Source organism: Engystomops pustulosus, chromosome 7 (assembly GCF_040894005.1).
Source record: "Engystomops pustulosus chromosome 7, aEngPut4.maternal, whole genome shotgun sequence".
Lineage (NCBI taxonomy): Eukaryota > Metazoa > Chordata > Amphibia > Anura > Leptodactylidae > Engystomops > Engystomops pustulosus.
The window spans coordinates 174,701,828-174,722,608 of record NC_092417.1 but is presented as its reverse complement, the minus strand read 5'-3'; the positions used below and the strand labels follow the sequence as shown (position 1 = coordinate 174,722,608).

General features: G+C 47.7%; 1 protein-coding gene across 3 annotated transcripts in view; it reads right to left on the bottom strand.

Annotated features, from left to right (window-relative positions):
- Window positions 1-6,068, bottom strand: part of LRRC4C (leucine rich repeat containing 4C) — a 785,533-nt gene extending 779,465 nt beyond the window's left edge. For 2 of the 3 annotated variants that reach the window (XM_072119022.1, XM_072119021.1), the window contains exon 1: window positions 5,354-6,066. The gene's annotated coding sequence lies outside the window, so the exon portion shown is untranslated. Of the gene's footprint in view, window positions 1-5,353 lie in introns of all 3 variants that reach the window. The other variant, XM_072119026.1, reaches the window with a different exon arrangement.
- Window positions 6,069-20,781: the final 14,713 nt, after the last annotated feature.

Genomic DNA, 20,781 nt, shown 5'->3' with positions numbered 1-20,781 from the left:
ATAGATATGAGATAGATAGATAGATAGATAGATAGATAGATAGATAGATAGATAGAAGATAGATAGATAGATAGATAGATAGATAGATAGATAGATATGAGATAGATAGATAGATAAATAGATAGATATGAGATAGATAGATAGATAGATAGATAGATAGATAGATAGATAGATAGGAGATAGATATGAGATAGATAGATAGATAGGAGATCGATAGATAGATAGATAGATAGATAGATAGATAGATAGATAGGAGATAGATAGATAGATATGAGATAGATAGATAGATAGATAGATAGATAGATAGATAGATATGAGATAGATAGATAGATAGATAGATAGATAGATAGATAGATTGGAGCATAGACTCCTCTTTATGTCCTTTCCTAGGATTCCCATACATCTCCCCGGTTGCTGTGTGTAGGATGAGCCTTGGAGACAGGTTGATGCGTCTCCATAGCATCTGGAAATATCCGTGCAGGAGCGCTGCTAGCCCTGAGGTTCCCCATCACAGCCTCCATCCAGGGTGGGCACAGGCTGGACTGCAGAGCTTACTATCTGCTCCTTGTGTGTGAGTGGAGGCTGCAGTTTCCTAGGTGAATAATCATCAGCCATACACTACACAGAAGGAGCTGCTGATAGGAGCCGGTGCTGTGCGCCTGGAGAGACCATTCCACATCCATCCTGCTGCTGACACACTGAAACGCTGCTTAACTTAATGAAATGTCCATGATACAGTATCCGCAGCTCCATCACCTCCTGCACCAGCCGGGCCCCCCCCCCCCCCCTCCAGAGACCATGCATGGGGCCCGGGGAGGCTGCATTCATGTAAGACTTGTGTGTTTTCTTGGATGTTCTTGCCTCCCAGCCAAAAGCAGAGAGATGGGAAGCTGGAGGAGAAGAGTATAATAATGTCCTTCATCTTACTACACAAAGTCCTGAGCAGGAAGGGGCCGAGGCTTTGACAAAGCAGAGACTGAGAGGCTGCTGGAGGCTTCTCATTGAAGGAGCTCACCATTAATTCATTTCAGGGCTTTCAATGAACTCTTTCATTGCCAAACTCCAGTTCTCCTCTCTACTGACCATGTAATGGGCTCATCAATGACTGAGAACCGGGGAGGACACTTACTACTTAGAAGAACTATATTAGTCACTGTGGATGAGACTTAGTACTTACAAGACCTACAAAAGGTCACTACTCACCCTGCAAAGAGCTTACTGTGGACTGTCTGAGCAACGGGGAGGATACCTGGTACTTACAAGTTCAACGTAGGTCAATGTTAACCATGCAAGGGGCTATCTGAGCTCTGGTTGTCATACCTGGCACATACAAGACCTACATAGATCACAACTTACCCTATAAAGCTCCCGCCATTGATAATATGAGCATTGGTGAGGATACCTGGTACTTACAAGCTCTACATAGGTCAATGTTAACCATACAATGGGTCGACCATTGACTATCTGAGCTCTGGTTTTTATACCTGGCACATACAAGACCTAGATAAACCACTATTTACCCTATAAAGAGCCAACCATTGAGTATCTGAGCATTGGTGAGGATACCTGGTACTTACAAGTTATACGTAGGCCAACGCTAACCATACAATGGGCCCACCATTGACTACCTGAGCTCTGATTGTCATACCTGGCACATACAAGACCTAGATAAATCACTACTTACCCTATGAAGAGCCAACCATTGAGTATATGAGCATTGGTGAGGATACCTGGTACTTACAAGTTATACGTAGGCCAATGCTAACCATACAATGGGCCCACCATTGTCTCTGATTGTCTAATCAAGACCTACATAGATCACTACTTACCCTATAAAGAGCCAATCATTGAGTATATGAGCTCTGGGGGGATACCTGGAATGTACAAGATCACTACTTACCCTATAAAGCTCCCACCATTGATACTATGAGCATTGTTGAGGATACCTGGTACTTACAAGCTCTACATAGGTCAATGCTAACCATGCAATGGGCCCACCATTGACTATCTGAGCTCTGGTTGTCATACCTAGCACATACAAGACCTACATAGATCACTAGTTACCCTATAAAGCTCACACCATTGAGTATATGAGCACTGGTGAGGATACCTGGTACTTACAAGCTCCTTACAAGCTCTGCGTAGGTCAATGCTATCCATACAATGGGTCGGCTATTGACTACCTGAGCTCTGGTTGTCATACCTGCATTGTACAAGACCTACATAGATCACTACTTACCCTATAAAGAGCCAACCATTGATACTATGAGCATTGGTGAGGATACCTGGTACTTACAAGCTCTACGTAGGTCAATGCTCACCATACAATGGGTCGGCCATTGACTACCTGAGCTCTGGTTGTCATACCTAGCACATACAAGACCTAGATAGATCACTAGTTACCCTATAAAGCTCCCACCATTGAGTATATGAGCACTGGTGAGGATAACTAGTACTTACAAGCCCTACAATATATCAGTCATTACCTACAATGTAATGAACCCAACACAGACCTATTGAGCTGTGGTGATGATACCTATAACTTACAGAACCAGTATTAGTCACTATTGACTGAGTAATGAGTCACCATTGACTATATAAAGACTAGTGGTAAGTACTACTACAAGACATACATACAGTAAGTTCCTACTCAATGGGGCAGATTTACTTACCCGGCCCATTCGCGATCCAGCGGCGCGTTCTCTGCACAGGATTCGGGTCCGGCTGGGATTTAAGAAGGTAGTTCCTCCGCCGTCCACCAGGTGGCGCTGCTGCGCCGAAAATAATCTTAACGCCCCGGAATGCACCATCCCATAGCAGGTGAAGGTGAGCGCTTCCCAAGCGACACATTTCGGTTTTTAAATGCGGCGGTTTTTCCGAATACGTCGGGTTTTCGTTCGGCCACGCCCCCCCGATTTCTGTCGCGCGCATGCCGGCCCCGATGCGCCACAATCCGATCGCGTGCGCCAAAAACCCGGGGCAATTCATGTACAAGCGGCGCAAATCGGAAATATTCGGGTAACACGTCGGGAAAACGCGAATCGGGCCGTTAGTAAATGACCCCCAATGTGTAAACAGCTCACCATGGACCGTCTGAACACGGAGGATGATATGTGGCCATTACAAGCTCTACACTAGTCCCTGCCAGGTATCTAATGAGCCTCAATTGACTATTTCTGCAGTGGTTATTGTACCTAGTACTTACAAGACCCGCATTAGTCATCCCTCATCCTGTAATGGGCCAACGTTAACTATTTGAGCTCTTTGGGTGATGCCTACAAGCCCTACATTAGTCCCTAGCCAACTAGTAAGTCCATTGTTGACTATCGGAGCCTTGGTTATCATACCTTGAGATTACAAGATCTACTAGCCATGTAAAAAGCCACTACTGACACAATCTGAGCTCTGGATATGATAACCAGTCTTTAGACGCTCTACATAAGACCTACTAACCATCTAGTCACTGCTAACCATGTAATGAGTCCACCATTAGCTCTGGTGATGACACTTGGTAGTTACAAGACCTACTAACCCTCTATAAAGCCACCATTGACCATCTGAGCTCTGGTTTTGATATCCAGTCTTTAAACCCTCTACATAAGTCACTAATGACCATGTTATGAGACCATTATTGACCATCGGAGCCTTGGTTATAATACCAAGAGTTTAGAGGAGCCATAACCATTGACTATTTGAGCTCTGGTCGTGATATCTAGTCTATATAACCTCTACATAATAACCATGTTATGAGACCATTATGAGCCTTGGTTATTATACCGAGAGCTTGCAAGACCTACTAACCATGTAGGATGCCACCATTGACTATCTGAACTCTGGTTATGATTTCTACTACTATTACAAGACCTACAATTCTCACTATCTACCATGTAATGAACCAGTCATGGACCATATTAAATCTGGTGATGATATCTAGTACTTATTAGACTTATATCAGTCCCTACTAACACTGTAATGAGTCCACCATAAGCCAAGTGATGATACCTGCTAGTTACAAGACCTGCATTGGTCTCTAGTAACCATTGATTGAGGCCAGCACTGACGATCTAAGCTCTGCTGCTCATACTGTACCTAGTACTTACAGGACCTGTATAAGTCACTATTAACCATGTAATGGACCACCATTGACTGTGTGAGCTCTGCTGCTCATACTGTACCTAGTACTTACAGGACCTGTATAAGTCACTATTAACCATGTAATGGACCACCATTGACTGTGTGAGCTCTGCTGCTCATACTGTACCTAGTACTTACAGGACCTGTATAAGTCACTATTAACCATGTAATGGACCACCATTGACTGTGTGAGCTCTGCTGCTCATACTGTACCTAGTACTTACAGGACCTGTATTAGTCACTATTAACCATGTAATGGACCACCATTGACTGTGTGAGCCCTGCTGCTCATACTGTACCTAGTACTTACAGGACCTGTATTAGTCACTATTAACCATGTAATGGACCTCCATTGACTGTGTGAGCTCTGCTGATGATACCTGCTACTTACAAGATCTAGTAACCATGTAATAAGCCACCACTGATGTCATCTGAATTACCATACCTATTACTTGTAAGACCTGTATCAGCAGGCTTCTAATGAGGACTATTAACTATGTCAGCTCTGCTGATGATACCTGGACCTATATATTATTGGTCATTGGTCAGATATTTACTATACACAAGTTTTATTATATGCAAAGTATATGCTACTATTACTAATAGAGAGAATAGGTCTGAAAAATACATATTTATATATTAAATGTAATAATAATGTTAAATATAATAATAATAATAATAATAATAATAATTATAATAATAATAATAAATATGATAATAATAACTTCACATATTCTATGAATGAAATATAAATATAATGTATCAAATGTATTCTATTAATATACAATTCATTTATTTGGATTCATAATATCTATATACTTCAGTGATCTTTCAGCTTATGTTCTAGGAAATCTAGAAATGGTGTAATTGCCATAAAGTCTAGAAGGATATATAGATAGACATTAAAAATCAGCAGCAGAAACATAATAATCCTCCATAAAAGGGACCTGAGCTGTAGTCGGGAGCTATAGGACACAGTGAGTCATGCAAATCCAAGCAGAACATTGACAACATCTTATATTCCTGCATAAGAATATCCAATATACAATGTAACTGATATACTTAACCCTAGATGTACCCCAACCCCGGATAACCCGAATAATAGAAGGACAAGTCAAGTCCTCCAGTGCTGGAGGCTGATAGACTATGGTGAGAGCAGAAAACGCGCTTCCCATAGGAATAATACAAATGTAATGTGCTAAGAGAAAACATGACTTACCCATTTGACAAGATATTGATCCTGCTTGTCTAGGGGAATGTCTTCTCCTCCATCACTCTGTATGTTTTTATCAGTTTTGTAAGTCACATGGAAGAACCATAAAAAAAAAGACCTAGTTGGATATGGATTGATGGGATTGGAAGGATTCCCTTTTTATTTCATCCACTACTTGCAGTTTAAAGACAAGAAAAGAAAAAAGCAAAGAAAAAAAAAATCACTCCATGAGGGTAGTCACAGCCTCAGCATCAGCAGCAGCAGCAGCATGTCCCTGGCTGAGGCTGGAGAGGACAGGATCACAGCTTTGGATAACAGCCTGGAGTTGCACACAAGAGGCTTGTTCCTGCAGATGGCATGGCCACCTCCAGCATTGTAGTGATATCACACCAAATCCAGGAGTCTTCCTCCAAGCACCTGTATATCCCACATAGATCAAGTATGGAGGGAGGAGGGGGTCAGCATGGAGAAGTCACCCCCACAGAGTCCAGGGGGAGCAGGGCTTCCTCTGCTGCAGCCTCTCCATCAGCCCCAGTAACTGCTGCCTCTGCCTGTGTCCTATTCTACTGCATTTCCCCAGCTCTCAGCATCACTACATAAAGCTGGAAGGATGGAGAAGGTGGGGTAGGGGAGGAGGAGGTGGAGGGGGGGATCCAGTGTCTGAAGTCTTTAAGGTTGCAGATTCTGTCTTCTGCTTCCCAAATCTGGAGCTGCTTTGCTTGGCTGTGAATTCAGCAGCAGCAGCAGCATCAGCAACAGCAGCAGGGACAGAGAGGAGGTGCTAAATCATTTAGGAGAGGAGGTATGTGCTGTAGTCATTACAGGGACCCATAGATTTCATCTGTAGCCTAACCAGGGACTGGGAGAAGTTGTAGCAGGAATACCAATGACACCCAGCAGGGATCCCTGCGCCCATGTGCAGGTATGGATGAGGGACACTGCTGCATACAACTGGGAAATCCAATTTCAGCACCATGGACAGCGGCCAGAATCTCCTGACTACAGGAATGTGAATGTGCAGGGGGGAAGGGGTTAATCCTCGCTGCATTTTTCCCATCAGGTATACACATGCACAACAATGCAAGATGCAAAAGAGACACCCAGGGCACCGAATATTCTTCATCCGTAGTAATATTATTCCGGCTGCTCTAGTAATACTATGAGTCAGCTTTGATGTATTTTAAAGGGTTTGTCCCACAATTAGAATCTAGCACCTATCTGCTCGATAAAGACCTATCTGGACCCATATCATCATAAGAATAAGGGTCTGATGCCCACCCCCCTATTCAATAAGTCCGCTGTCGGCCCGTTCAGCTTGTAGAGTTTAAAGGGGTCGTTCACTTTCAGCAAATAGTTTATATTGTTTGTGTAAGGAAAAGTGATACAATTTTGCAATATACTTTCTGTATCAGTTCCTCACGGTTTTCTAGATCTCTGCTTGCTTCGCTTCTATAGAAAACTTCTCTATTTACTATCATTGGATATAATGGGGCTCATTTACTAAGGGTCAGCGGACCGCACAAACATGGGATATTCCGATTACCGATTTGCACCGCATTTAAAAGGGTAATGTGGCACACGGGATAGGATTTTGGCCGGCTTTTATGCGACACATATTGGGGGGCGGGCCGTCAGACGATCCGACGGATTCAGACTGAGCAAGGGATTTAACATTTAAATTTGTGTCACAAGCCAAGCACTTACATGCACCAGGAAGAATAAGGTGAACTCCGGGGACCTGAGCGGGGAAGCGACACATGCAGGATATCGAGCAGGATCTTAGTGACTTCCCGCACAGCGCATTATACACGGACAATGCACTTACATGCACCAGGAAGAAGAAGGTGAACTCCTGGGACCTGAGCGGGGAAGCGACACATGCAGGATATCAGGCGCAGGATCTTAGTGACTCCCCGCACAGCGCATTATACACGGACAATGCACTTACAAGCACCAGGAAGAAGAAGGTGAACTCCGGGGACCTGAGCGGGGAAGTGACACATGCAGGATATCAGGCGCAGGATCTTAGTGACTCCCCGCACAGCGCATTATACACGGACAATGCACTTACATGCACCAGGAAGAAGAGGGTGAACTCCGGGGACCTGAGCGGGGAAGCAACACATGCAGGATATCGGGGGCAGGATCTTAGTGACTCCCCGCACAGCACATTATACACAGATAATACACTTACATGCACCAGGAAGAAGAAGGTGAACTCCGGGGACCTGAGCGGGGAAGCGACACATGCAGGATATCGGGGGCAGGATCTTAGTGACTTCCCGCACAGCGCATTATACACGGACAATGCACTTACATGCACCAGGAAGAAGAAGGAGAACTCCATGGACCTGAGCGGGGAAGCGACACATGCAGGATATCGGATGCACGATCTTAGTGACTCCTCGCACAGCGCATTATACACGGACAATGCACTTACATGCACCAGGAAGAAGAAGGTGAACTCCGGGGACCTGAGCAGGGAAGTGACACATGCAGGATATCGGGCGCATGACCTTAGTGACTTCTCGCACAGCACATTATACACGGACAATGCACTTACATGCACCAGGAAGAGGAAGGTGAACTCCGGGGACCTGAGCGGGGAAGTGACACATGCAGGATATCAGGTGCAGGATCTTAGTGACTCCCCGCACAGCGCATTATACACGGACAATGCACTTACATGCACCAGGAAGAAGAGGGTGAACTCCGGGGACCTGAGCGGGGAAGCGACACATGCAGGATATCGGGCGCATGATCTTAGTGACTCCCCGCACAGCGCATTATACACGGACAATGCACTTACATGCACCAGGAAGAAGAAGGTGAACTCCAGGGACCTGAGCGGGGAAGTGACACATGCAGAAAATTGGACGCACGATCTTAGTGACTCCCCGCACAGCGCATTATACACGGACAATGCACTTACATGCACCAGGAATAAGAAGGTGAACTCCGGGGACCTGAGCGGGGAAGTGACACATGCTGGATATCGGGCCAGGATCTTAGTGACTCCCCGCACAGCGCATTATACACGGACAATGCACTTACATGCACCAGGAAGAAGAAGGTGAACTCCGGGGACCTGAGCGGGGAAGCGACACATGCAGGATATCGGGCCAGGATCTTAGTGACTCCCCGCACAGCGCATTATACACGGACAATGCACTTACATGCACCAGGAATAAGAAGGTGAACTCCTGGGACCTGAGCGGGGAAGTGACACATGCAGGATATCAGGCGCAGGATCTTAGTGACTCCCCGCACAGCACATTATACACGGACAATGCACTTACATGCACCAGGAAGAAGAAGGTGAACTCCGGGGACCTGAGCGGGGAAGTGACACATGCAGGATATCGGGCCAGGATCTTAGTGACTCCCCGCACAGCGCATTATACACGGACAATGCACTTACATGCACCAGGAAGAAGAAGGTGAACTCCGGGGACCTGAGCGGGGAAGCGACACATGCAGGATATCGGGCGCAGGATCTTAGTGACTCCCCGCACAGCACATTATACACGGACAATGCACTTACATGCACCAGGAAGAAGAAGGTGAACTCCTGGGACCTGAGCGGGGAAGTGACACATGCAGGATATCGGGTGCACGATCTTAGTGACTCCCTGCACAGCGCATTATAAACGGACATTGCACTTACATGTACCAGGAAGAAGAAGGTGAACTCTGGGGACCTGACCGGGGAGTCCGCGCCGGAGTCCATGATCGTCAGACAACGCACTGCGGGGATCACGACAGGACCAGGTAAGTAAATGTACCCCAATCTGTCTAAGGTGATGTAATGGACATGCAGGGGCACGAGCCGTTATTATCACACGGCTCCTATTACTCTGAGTGATAATAACGGCTCATGCACCTCCATGTCCATTACATCAGCATGGACAGATTATATCCACTGGAAGTAAATAGGGAAACTTTCTATAGCAGGACAGCAAGCAGAGATGTAGAAAACCATGAGGAATTGATTCAGAAAGTATATTGAAAAATTGTATCACTTTTTCATTACACAAATAATATCAATTCTTTACTGAAAGTGGCCAACCCCTTTAATGGAGTGGTCATATACATACATATCCATTGCTCTGATCAAACAGAGGACAGAGAAACCCCAATTTTATGAGGGAAGGACCCCGAATTTTCACCTATTCTGTGCATAAATTATTGAAACAGAGAAACTCACAGATGTAGCCAAGTTCAAGTATCATGTGTAAAGTTGTAGCAAGCTTTATCTTGACTTTTTTCCCATTGATTTCAATGGCTTTTGTTGTGGGGTTTCACATTGAGGGTTTTGTGTTATCAGATTAGTATGAAAGATGTACTTGTAGACTTAACATCCAGATACCAAAAACGCAAATCAAAGACATGGGGGGGGGTCATTTACTAAGGGGCCGAATCGCGTTTTCCCGACATGCTATCCGAATTTTTCCATTTTGCGCCATTTTCCCTGAATTGCTCCACGGTTTTGGCGCACGCGATCGGATTGTGTCGCATCGACGCTGGCATGCACGCAACGTAAATCAGGGGCGTTGCCGTACGAAAACCTGACGGATTCGGAAAACCCATGCATTTAAAAAAAAAAAAGTGTTGCTTGACACGCACTTACCTGCACCCGGTCCGGCTTGGTGAAGTTCAGTGCATTCCGACGAACTTCAGCGCAGCAGCGACACCTAGTGGACATGGGGGGAACTACCTTAGTGAATCGCCGGAATACCCGAATCCTCCACACAGAACGCGCCGCTGGATCGCGAATAGACCGGGTAAGTAAATCTGCCCCATGGTATCAGCCGGGGGTAACATAGTGTTGGTGATGCTTATTACCCGTCCTTCATCCATAATGGACCATTGATGCATCTCAATGTAGGAACATCCATGAAATCTAATAATCCATAAAATTGGTGACTCGTCCTATAATGGTCTCATAGTCAACTCCAGATAAATATTTCTTCTGTGGGACATTGATGGGCCCATTGGGGTTTATTTATCATTAGGCGGCACCTTAGGACATTTTTATGTCTCGTTTTTAGGCTACGTTGCTCATCTGTTTCATTAAAGTGACTTTGGCCCTTATTTAATGTTCTTATGGTCTACTTTCAGTTTTGGATTTGTTTTTCAAAAAGTCCCCAAAAAGTCTCAAAATACAGAAAAAGTCCCAGTACATAGACCAGCAGGGACTGGAGTAACTGTGAGACTTTTTATGGGACTTTTTGAAAAGATCCCAAGTCCTGTGAGACTTTTTAGCAGTGAGAAGTCTCAAAAAACCCGGATGTGACTTTTTTTTTTAGACTTTTTACACCAAAAATCCCAGGAAAACCAATAATAAATATCCCCCAATGTGTCTAAAGCTCCTGTGGAAATCACTGTTTCAGGTGTTATTCAACTTGTATAATAAAATCCTATAGTAATGTTCATAGCATCATATTACATGAAAATGATATTGGTGCATCAAGTCCAGAATTGAATTCTATAGTGTTGATTCAGAAAAAGGCAAAACAGCTGATACCAATTGGCATAGTAAGTGAAAGATTCCTTTCTAAGTCCAATATGTCCTCTAGAATAAACCAGAATGGTCTATAAACTTAGTTTGTAGAAAAATGCAGTAGGGGGGGGGGGGGGTCCAGACTACACAGTCAGACTGCTGTTATAGGGGGAGGTCCAGACTACACAGCCAGACTGCTGTTATAGGGGGAGGTCCAGACTACACAGTCAGACTGCTGTTATAGGGGGAGGTCCAGACTACACAGCAAGACTGCTGTTATAGGGGGAGGTCCAGACTACACAGCCAGACTGCTGTTATAGGGGGAGGTCCAGACTACACAGCCAGACTGCTGTTATAGGGAGAGGTCCAGACTACACAGCCAGAGTGCTGTTATAGGGGGAGGTCCATACTACACAGTCAGACTGCTGTTATAGGGAGAGGTTCAGACTACACAGCCAGAGTGCTGTTATAGGGGGAGGTTCAGACTACACAGCCAGATTGCTGTTATAGGGGAGGTCCAGACTACACAGCCAGACTGCTGTTATAGGGGGAGGTCCACACTACACAGCCAGACTGCTGTTATAGGGGAGGTCCAGACTACACAGCCAGACTGCTGTTATAGAGGAGGTCCAGACTACACAGCCAGACTGCTGTTATAGAGGGAGAGGTCCACACTACACAGCCAGACTGCTGTTATAGGGGGAGGTCCAGACTACACAGCCAGACTGCTGTTATAGGGGGAGGTCCACACTACACAGCCAGACTACTGTTATAGGGGGAGGTGCAGACTACACAGCCAGACTGCTGTTATAGGGAGAGGTCCAGACTACACAGCCAGACTGCTGTTATAGGGGGAGGTCCAGACTACACCGCCAGACTGCTGTTATAGGGGGAGGTCCAGACTACACAGCCAGACTGCTGTTATAGGGGGAGGTCCACACTACACAGCCAGACTACTGTTATAGGGGGAGGTGCAGACTACACAGCCAGACTGCTGTTATAGGGAGAGGTCCAGACTACACAGCCAGACTGCTGTTATAGGGGGAGGTGCAGACTACACAGCCAGACTGCTGTTATAGGGGGAGGTCCAGACTACACAGCCAGACTGCTGTTATAGAGGGAGATCCAGGCTACACAGCCAGACTGCTGTTATAGGGGGAGGTCCATACTACACAGTCAGACTGCTGTTATAGGGAGAGGTTCAGACTACACAGCCAGAGTGCTGTTATAGGGAGAGGTTCAGACTACACAGCCAGAGTGCTGTTATAGGAGGAGGTCCAGATTACACAGCCAGACTGCTGTTATAGGGGGAGGTCCAGACTACACAGCCAGACTGCTGTTATAGGAGAGGTCCAGACTACACAGCCAGACTGCTGTTATAGGGGGAGGTTCAGACTACACAGCCAGATTGCTGTTATAGAGGGAGGTCCAGACTACACAGCCAGACTGCTGTTATAGGGGGAGGTCCAGACTACACAGCCAGACTGCTGTTATAGGGGGAGGTCCAGACTACACAGCCAGACTGCTGTTATAGGGTGAAGTCCAGGCTACAATGCCAGACCGCTGTTATAGGGAGAGGTACAGACTACACAGCCAGACTGCTGTTATAGAGGGAGGTCCAGACTACACAGCCAGACTGATGTTATAGAGGGAGGTCCAGACTACACAGCCAGACTGATGTTATAAGGGGAGGTCCAGACTACACAGCCAGACTGCTGTTATAGCGGGAGGTCCACACTACACAGCCCGATTGCTGGTATAGGGGGAGGTGCAGACAACACACCCAGACTTCTGTTATAGGGGAGGTCCAGACTACACAGCCAGACTGCTGTTATAGGGGGAGGTCCAGACTACACAGCCAGACTGCTGTTATAGGAGGAGGTCCAGACTATACAGCCAGACTGCTGCTCTAGGGGAAGGTCCAGACTACACAGCCAGACTGCTGTTATAGGGGGAGGCCCAGACTACACAACCAGACTGCTGTTATAGGGGGAGGCCCAGACTACACAACCAGACTGCTGTTATATGGGGAGGTCCAGACTACACAGCCAGACTGCTGTTATATGGGGAGGTCCAGACTACACAGCCAGACTGCTATTATAGGGGGAGGTCCAGACTACACAGCCAGACTGCTGTTATAGGGGGAGGTCCAGACTACACAGCCAGACTGCTGTTATAGGGGGAGGTCCAGACTACACAGCCAGACTGCTGTTATAGGGGGAGGTCCAGACTACACAGCCAGACTGCTGTTATAGGGGAGGTCCAGACTACACAGCCAGACTGCTGTTATAGGGGGCGGTCCAGACTACACTGCCAGACTACTGTTATAGGGGGAGGTCCAGACTACACAGCCAGACTGCTGTTATAGGGGAGGTCCAGACTACACAGACAGACTGCTGGTATAGGGGGGGGGGGGGGTCCAGACTACACAGCCAGACCGCTGTTATAGGGGGAGGTCCAGACTACACAACCAGACTGCTGTTATAGGGGGAGGCCCAGACTACACAACCAGACTGCTGTTATAGGGGGAGGCCCAGACTACACAACCAGACTGCTGTTATATGGGGAGGTCCAGACTACACAGCCAGACTGCTGTTATATGGGGAGGTCCAGACTACACAGCCAGACTGCTATTATAGGGGGAGGTCCAGACTACACAGCCAGACTGCTGTTATAGGGGGAGGTCCAGACTACACAGCCAGACTGCTGTTATAGGGGGAGGTCCAGACTACACAGCCAGACTGCTGTTATAGGGGGAGGTCCAGACTACACAGCCAGACTGCTGTTATAGGGGAGGTCCAGACTACACAGCCAGACTGCTGTTATAGGGGGCGGTCCAGACTGCACAGCCAGACTGCTGTTATAAGGGGAGGTCCAGACTACACTGCCAGACTACTGTTATAGGGGGAGGTCCAGACTACACAGCCAGACTGCTGTTATAGGGGAGGTCCAGACTACACAGCTAGACTGCTGTTATAGGGGGGTCCAGACTACACAGCCAGACTGCTGTTATAGGGGAGTTCCAGACTACACAGCCAGACTGCTGTTATAGGGGAAGGTCCAGACTACACAGCCAGACTGCTGTTATATGGTGAGGCCCAGACTACACAGCCAGACTGCTGTTATAGGGGAGGTCCAGACTACACAGCCAGACTGCTGTTATAGGGGAAGGTCCAGACTACACAGCCAGACTGCTGTTATATGGTGAGGTCCAGACTACACAGCCAGACTGCTGATATAGGGGGAGGTCCAGACTACACAGCCAGACTGCTGTTATAGGGGGAGGTCCAGACTACACAGCCAGACTGCTGATATAGGGGGAGGTCCAGAATACACAGCCAGACTGCTGTTATAGGGGGAGGTCCAGACAACACTGCCAGACTACTGTTATAGGGGGAGGTCCAGACTACACAGCCAGTCTGCTGTTATAGGGGAGGTCCAGACTACACTGCCAGACTACTGTTATAGGGGGAGGTCCAGACTACACAGCCAGACTGCTGTTATAGGGGGGGTCCAGACTACACAGCCAGACTGCTGTTATAGGGGGGGTCCAGACTACACAGCCCGACTGCTGTTATAGGGGAGGTCCAGACTACACAGCCAGACTGCTGCTATAGGGGAAGGTCCAGACTACACAGCCAGACTGCTGTTATATGGTGAGGTCCAGACTACACAGCAAGACTGCTGTTATAGGGGGAGGTCCAGACTACACAGCCAGACTGCTGTTATATGGTGAGGTCCAGACTACACCGCCAGACTGCTGATATAGAGGGAGGTCCAGACTACACAGCCAGACTGCTGTTATAGGGGGAGGTCCAGACTACACTGCCAGACTACTGTTATAGGGGGAGGTCCAGACTACACAGCCAGACTGCTGTTATAGGGGAGGTCCAGACTACACAGCCAGACTGCTGTTATTGGGGGAGGTCCAGAATACACAGCCAGACTGCTGTTATATGGTGAGGGCAAGACTACACAGCCAGACTGCTGATATAGGGGGATGTGCAGACTACACAGCCAGACCGCTGTTGTAGGGGGAGGTCCAGACTACACAACCAGACTGCTGTTATATGGTGAGGTCCAGACTACACAGCCAGACTGCTGTTATAGGGGGAGGTCCAGACTACACAGCCAGACTGCTCTTATAGGGGAGGTCCAGACTACACAGCCAGACTGCTCTTATAGGGGAGGTCCAGACTACACAGCCAGACTGCTGTTATAGGGGGAGGTCCAGACTACACAGCTAGACTGCTGTTATAGGGGGAGGTCCAGACTTCACAGCCAGACTGCTCTTATAGGGGAGGTCCAGACTACACAGCCAGACTGCTGTTATAGGGGGAGGTCCAGACTACACAGCTAGACTGCTGTTATAGGGGGAGGTCCAGACTACACAGCCAGACTGCTGTTATAGAGGGTGGTCCAGGATATACAACCTGACTGCTGTTAAAGGGGACCGTCAAGACTACACAACAAGACTGCTGTTATATAGGGAGGTCCAGACTACACAGCCAGACTGCTGTTATAGGGGAGGTCCAGACTACACAGCCAGACTGCTGTTATTGGGGGAGGTCCAGACTACACAGCCAGACTGCTGTTATATGGTGAGGTCCAGACTACACAGCCAGACTGCTGATATAGGGGGATGTGCAGACTACACAGCCAGACCGCTGTTATAGGGGGAGGTCCAGACTACACAACCAGACTGCTGTTATATGGTGAGGTCCAGACTACACAGCCAGACTGCTGTTATAGGGGGAGGTCCAGACTACACAGCCAAACTGCTGTTATAGGGGAAGGTCCAGACTACACAGCCAGACTGCTGTTATAGGGGGAGGTCCAGACTACACAGCCAGACTGCTGTTATAGGGGGAGGTCCAGACTACACAGCTAGAATGCTGTTATAGGGGGAGGTCCAGACTACACAGCCAGACTGCTGCTATAGAGGGTGGTCCAGGATATACAACCTGACTGCTGTTAAAGGGGAACGTCAAGACTACACAACAAGACTGCTGTTATATAGGGAGGTCCAGACTACACAGCCAGACTGCTGTTATATGGTGAGGTCCAGACTACACATCCAGACTGCTGATATAGGGGGAGGTCCAGACTACACAGCCAGACTGCTGATATAGGGGGAGGTCCAGACTACACAGCCAGACTGCTGTTATAGGGGGAGGTCCAGACTACACAGCCAGACTGCTGTTATAGGGGGAGGTCCAGACTACACAGCCAGACTGCTGTTATAGGGGGAGGTCCAGACTACACAGCCAGACTGCTGTTATAGGGGGAGGTCCAGACTACACAGCCAAACTGGTGTCATAGGGGGAACTCCAGACTACATGGTCAGACTGCAGTTAAAGGGGGAGGTTAAGACTACACAACCAAACCACTGTTATAGGGGGCGGTCTAGACTACATAGCTGGGTTTCTGTAACAGGAGGCTGTCCAGAGTACAGAACCAGTGAGGTATAAAAGGGAGTGCTGTTCTACCTACTGTTTGTAACACTAATTATAGGCAGTTCGCAAGCGCAGGCTACAATGCTGTGTGCTGGCGCACTCTGGCGGGCGGCATGTCCCCCTTCATGCTCCCGCGAGCCCACTTTGGGATGGTGTTACGGGGGCAATAGGTATTACCCTGATGTATTAGCCAACCACAAAATCTGGTATTTACAGTATCCGGATGTATTAAGTGATTGAGTTCATCATATTTCATCTATTTAAGCAAAACAAGTGTGTAATTTTTTGATTATCAATTTGCAGCAATTGTCCTGTGTTCCTGGTGACGCTCCGGTGGTTATGAACTTTATAAATTGTAAGTTTATTGTTTTCTGAGCCGCGATTTTATGCCTGATAGACAATTGATTGTAGAGAAATGGATGGCAGCCGGACCCCCCGCCGCTGGAGTGTGACTGCCGCTGATTAAAAGAGCTGCACTTTTCGTTAATCTGCAGAAATTGTTACTTCTCCAGCAGATGGTTCAGAAGAAATCTATACATCTCTCTACTAGAAAGTTTGTACTTTTATTATTTAGAAATATTTTTTGGCTACAAATTTCATGGTTGTCTTAAAGTGATATGAGATGCAATCAGCTTACATATGCTTCCTGCTAGATAAATAGTACGAAGATTAGATCAACTACAAGTGAGAAACACTGCGGAAATCGGGACCCCTCCTGACCCTGTACCATGTATCATCCATAACATGTGGTTCTCTCTTCTTTGTCCTGGGTCCATTGTGTGGTTCTGGTTGTCTCTTCTATGTCCTGGGACCATTGTGGGGTCCTGGTTCTCTCTTCTATGTCCTGGGACCATTGTGAGGTCCTGGTTCTCTCTTCTATGTCCTGGGACCATTGTAAGGGTTCTGGTACTCTCTTCTATGTCCTGGGACCATTGTGGGGTCCTGGTTCTCTCTTCTATGTCCTCGGACAATTGTGGGGTTCTGGTTCTCTCTTCTATGTCCTGGGACCATTGTGGGGTTCTGGTTCTCTCTTCTTTGTCCTGGGACCATTGTGTGGTCCTGGTTCTCTCTTCTATGTCCTAGGACTATTGTGGGGTCCTGGTTCTCTTTTCTATGTCCTAGTTCAATTGTGGGGTCCTGGTTCTCTCTTTTATGTCCTGGGACCATTGTAAGGGTTCTGGTGCTCTCTTCTATGTCCTGGGACCATTGTGGGGTCCTGGTTCTCTCTTCTATGTCCTGGGACCATTGTGGGGTTGTGGTTCTATCTTCTATGTCCTGGGACCATTGTGGGGTCCTGGTTCTCTCTTCTATGTCCTGGGACTATTGTGTGGTTCTGGTTCTCTCTTCTATGTCCTGGGGTTATTGTGGGGCCCTGGTTCTCTCTTCTATGTCCTGGGACAATTGTGGGGTTGTGGTTCTATCTTCTATGTCCTGGGAACATTGTGGGGTTCTGGTTCTCTCTTCTTTGTCCTGGAACCATTGTGGGGTCCTGGTTCTCTCTTCTATGTCCTGGGACCATTGTGGGGTCCTGGTTCTCTCTTCTATGTCCTGGGACAATTGTGGGGTTGTGGTTCTATCTTCTATGTCATGGGACCATTGTGGGGTTCTGGTTCTCTCTTCTTTGTCCTGGGACCATTGTGGGGTCCTGGTTCTCTCTTCTATGTCCTTGGACCATTGTGGGGTCCTGGTTCTCTTTTCTATGTCCTAGTTCAATTGTGGGGTCCTGGTTCTCTCTTCTATGTCCTTGGACCATTGTGTGGTTCTAGTTGTCTCTTCTATGTCATGGGACCATTGTGGGGTTCTGGTTCTCTCTTCTATGTCCTGGGACTATTGTGTGGTTCTGGTTCTCTCTTCTATGTCCTGGGACAATTGTGGGGTTCTGGTTCTCTCTTCTTTGTCCTGGGACCATTGTGGGGTCCTGGTTCTCTCTTCTATGTCCTGGGACCATTGTGGGGTCCTGGTTCTCTTTTCTATGTCCTGGGACAATTGTGGGGTTGTGGTTCTATCTTCTATGTCCTGGGACCATTGTGGGGTTCTGGTTCTCTCTTCTTTGTCCTGGGACCATTGTGGGGTCCTGCTTCTCTCTTCTATGTCCTTGGACCATTGTGGGGTCCTGGTTCTCTTTTCTATGTCCTAGTTCAATTGTGGGGTCCTGGTTCTCTCTTCTATGTCCTTGGACCATTGTGTGGTTCTGGTTGTCTCTTCTATGTCCTGGGACCATTGTGTGGTTCTGGTTGTCTCTTTTATGTCATGGGACCATTGTGGGGTTCTGGTTCTCTCTTCTATGTCCTGGGACTATTGTGTGGTTCTGGTTCTCTCTTCTATGTCCTGGGGCTATTGTGGGGTCCTGGTTCTCTCTTCTATGTCCTGGGTCCATTGTGGGGTCCTGGTTCTCTCTTCTATGTCCTGGGACTATTGTGGGGTCCTGGTTCTCTCTTCTATGTCCTGGGACCATTGTGGGGTCCTGGTTCTCTTTTCTATGTCCTAGTTCAATTCTGGGGTCCTAATTCTCTCTTCTATGTCCTGGGAACATTGTGTGTGTTCTGCTACTCTCTTCTATGTCCTGGGACCATTGTTGGGTTCTGGTTCTCTCTTCTATGTCCTGGGACTATTGTGTGGTTCTGTTTCTCTCTTCTTTGTCCTGGGACCATTGTGTGGTTCTGGTTGTCTCTTCTATGTCCTGGGGCCTCTGTGGGGTCCTGGTTCTCTCTTCTATGTCCTGGGACCGTTGAGGGGTTCTGGTTCTCTCTTCTATGTCCTGGGACCATTGTGGGGTCCTGGTTCTCTCTTCTATATCCTGGGTCCATTGTGGGGTCCTGGTTCTCTCTTCTATGTCCTGGGACCATTGTGTGGGTTCTGGTTCTCTCTTCTATGTCATGGGACTATTGTGTGGTTCTGGTTGTCTCTTCTATTTCCTGGGGCCATTGTGGGGTCCTGGTTCTCTCTTCTATGTCCTAGGACCATTGTGGGGTCCTGGTTCTCTCTTCTATGTCCTGGGACCATTGTGGGGTCCTGGTTCTCCCTTCTATGTTCTGGGACTATTGTGGGGTTCTGGTTCTCTCTTCTATGTCCTGGGAACATTGTGCGTGTTCTGCTACTCTCTTCTATGTCCTGGGACCATTGTTGGGTTCTGGTTCTTTCTTCTATGTCCTGGGACTATTGTGTGGTTCTGTTTCTCTCTTCTTTGTCCTGGGACCATTGTGTGGTTCTGGTTGTCTCTTCTATGTCCTGGGGCCTCTGTGGGGTCCTGGTTCTCTCTTCTATGTCCTGGGACCGTTGAGGGGTTCTGGTTCTCTCTTCTATGTCCTGGGACCATTGTGGGGTCCTGGTTCTCTCTTCTATATCCTGGGTCCATTGTGGGGTCCTGGTTCTCTCTTCTATGTCCTGGGACCATTGTGTGGGTTCTGGTTCTCTCTTCTATGTCATGGGACTATTGTGTGGTTCTGGTTGTCTCTTCTATTTCCTGGGGCCATTGTGGGGTCCTGGTTCTCTCTTCTATGTCCTAGGACCATTGTGGGGTCCTGGTTCTCTCTTCTATGTCCTGGGACCATTGTGGGGTCCTGGTTCTCCCTTCTATGTTCTGGGACTATTGTGGGGTTCTGGTTCTCTCTTCTATGTCCTGGGACCATTGTGTGGGTTATGGTTCTCTCTTCTATGTCATGGGACTATTGTGGGGTTCTGGTTGTCTCTTCTATGTCCTGGGACTTTTGCCGGGTCCTGGTTCTCTCTTCTATGTCCTGGGACCATTGCGGGGTCCTGGTTCTCTCTTCTGTTTCCTGGGACCACTGTTGGGTTCTGGTTCTCTCTTCTATGTCCTGGGACCATTGTGGGGTTCTGGTTCTCTCTTCTATTTCCTGGGACCATTGTGGGGTCCTGGCTCTCCCTTCTATGTTCTGGGACTATTGTGGGGTCCTGGTTGGCTCTTCTATGTCCTGGGACCATTGTGGGGTCCAGGTTCTCTCATCTATATCCTGGGACCATTGTGGGGTTCTGGTTGGCTCTTCTATGTCCTGGGACCTTTGCGGGGTCCTGGTTCTCTCTTTTATGTCCTGGGACCTTTGTGGGGTCCTGGTTTTCTCTTCTATGTCCTGGGACCTTTGCGGGGTCCTGGTTCTCTCTTCTATGTCCGGATTCTTGATAAGATCTGTAAATGTTTATTGTCGGTGTTTTAGATGATTGCAGTTCTGTTCCCTGATGATACAATGTTCTGCTTTTGCTCTTAGCAGTTCTCGGGTCTTAATTAGGGTTGAATTGATCATCTCTGGACGGCGGCCCATCTGTCTGCTGCTCTCCAGACTCCACTTTCCTGGGATGCACCAGGATATTTTCTCTGGGCCTCTGCATCACGTCGAATTACTTAGAGGTAGAAGTAGAAAAGCTCAACTCAACGCTACAGATGTCGTCATCTTTCACTTGTATATAATAACTCGTTGTCCTGTGACATCACACAACAAGACATTAATACTGTAGAGAAA